Source organism: Piliocolobus tephrosceles, chromosome 2 (genome assembly GCF_002776525.5).
Source record: "Piliocolobus tephrosceles isolate RC106 chromosome 2, ASM277652v3, whole genome shotgun sequence".
Taxonomy (NCBI): Eukaryota; Metazoa; Chordata; class Mammalia; order Primates; family Cercopithecidae; genus Piliocolobus; species Piliocolobus tephrosceles.
The window spans coordinates 2,617,629-2,620,066 of NC_045435.1; positions in this window are offsets into that span (position 1 = coordinate 2,617,629).

Consider the following 2,438-nt stretch of genomic DNA (forward strand, 5'->3'; position numbering starts at 1 on the left):
TCCAGTGAAGACTTTATCATCCCTAGAATGGATGCTGTTCTCCCCTAAACTATACCATGAAGAGCAACTCTTCGGTACTCTCAACAAGTTGGGCCCGAGTAACAAAAGTTGGCAAGAGGGTGCAAATTCCACTTGTATTTTCAACTCCATGGATTCCCACACTCTCTTAGCAACCCACATTTACCTCCATCAACTTGTTAACTCCTCTAGCTGAATTGTTCTTACTGGATTGAGTTGTGTCTGCCTCAGATAAATATGTGTTCTCATACTGTCTATTTCTGTAGGTTCCTATCTCTTTGCAATTCTGGATCATCTTTCCCAACCCCCCTTATCCTTCCCAACAGGAAACAGAAGCCTGTCTTTATATCTAAATAATTATTGTATCACTGAAGTTAAGTTGTTCAGTACAATATGTCTTGGTTTAAAGAGTCCACATTAAATTTTTCTGTATGCTCTTTTAATCTTCAGTTTTCTCTTTTTTCAAAGGAAATTTTCTTGAACTACATCATTGAATGAAGTTTGCTATTTATTCATTTTATGGCTAGATTTCTACAGGAACAATGCTATGGTTTGGATATATTAATAGTTTATTATCTTTACCAAAATTTTATACCCAGTATGGCCGTTTTGGGAGAGGGGACTAGTGGGAGGTGTTCGGGTTGTAGTGTTATTATAGATCACTCATGAATGGATTGGTGCTGTGTTCATTGCAGTGAGTGAGTCCTTGTTCTCTGGAGGTTGAATTAATTCTCAAGGAATAGATTGCTTTCCGTGAGAGTGGACTATTACAAAGCCAGGAGCTCCTCAGGTTTTCCCCTCTTTGCACATGAGTGTTTCCCCATTGAACTTCTCTACTATGTTGTAACATAGCATGAAAGCCTTCTCTGGAAGCCAGGGCCATGCCTTTGAACTTTTCAGCCTGGCCAACTGTGAGCTAAATAAATCTCTTTTCTTTATAAGTTTTATTCAGTGTCAAGTAATCTGGATTAGGCTGTTCTTGCATTGTTGTAAGACTGGGTAATTTATAAAGAAAAGAGATTTAATTGGCTCGTGGTTCTGCAGGCTGCACAAGAAGCGTGGTGCACCCGGCATCTGCTCGTTTTCTGAAGAGGCCTCAGAGAACTTTTACTCACAGCAGCAGAACGTGAAGTAGTAGCAGACACATCACATGGAAAAAGCAGGAGCAAAAGGCTCTGGGGGGGTGGCGGGGGGAGTGCCACATACTTTTAAATGGCCAGATCTCATGAGAACTCACTCACTATTCCAAGGACAGCATGAAACTATGGGGGATCTGCCTCTGTGAACCAAGCATCTCCTACTGGGTCCTACCTTCAATATTGGGGATTACAATTCAACATGAGATTTGGCAGACAGATATTCAAACTGTATCATAGTCTGTTAGTAGCAACAGAAAACAGACTAAGAGGGACAGCAATTATTATAATGGAAATTTTGCCTGATTTTTAAATATAATTTGCTTCTGTCTAGTTTCTTGAAACTATTTTTTAATCTACATTTAACTTGATGATGATATTTTCTTTCTTAATTTTTCAAATTCTAAATGCCTTTATTCTATTGCTTTCTTTGTGCTAATCTAACTTATTTGTCAGTAACGTAGAGATGGTGTCAATCTTTTCAAGTCACTAAAAATTTTTATTTTGTTTTATTTTCTTGAAACTTTTGTTGAAACTTCTGGGGTACATGTGCAGCATGTGCAGGTTTGTTACACAGGTAAACGTATATGCCATGGTGGTTTGCTGCACAGATCAACCCTTTCAAGCCACTTTAACAAAACATCATAAACAGGGTAGCTTATAAACAACAGAAATTTACAGTTCTGGAGGCTCAGAAGTCTAAGATCAAGTTGTCAATAGATGCAGTGTCTGATGAGGGCCTGCTTACTAGTTCACGGACATCCATCTTTTTCCCATGTCCTCACATAGTAGAGGGAGCAAGGCAGCTCTTTGTGGCCTCTGTTATAACGGTACTAATTCCTTTCTTGAGGGCTCCAATGTTATGACCTAGTCACTTCCCAAAGGCCCTTTCTACTGATACTATCACTTTGGTGATTAGGTTTCAACATATAAATTTTGGAGGGGGCCACAGATATTCAGTCACAGATTATTTTAGTCTTCAACTTTGTTTGTTGCGTCTTAAAGAACTCCTTTTTATCTTATTCTTTTATTTCATTATCCAATCTTTGAGTGTTTGTTTCACTGAATCAATGGATTTATTGTTTTTGTATAACATGGAGCAATTATGGGGAAATTTCTTCTTTTCTGTAAGATTGACTTTTTTATAGTTTACGTTCTTTGCCTTGTTTGGTACAGATTTCCTCTTCTTTTTCATGTAATATAGTTTCATGGTATATTTTCATGCTCTGGCCAGAATCCAGATACCACCTAAACCTGCTTGCCCGATGAGCATTACCCACTTGT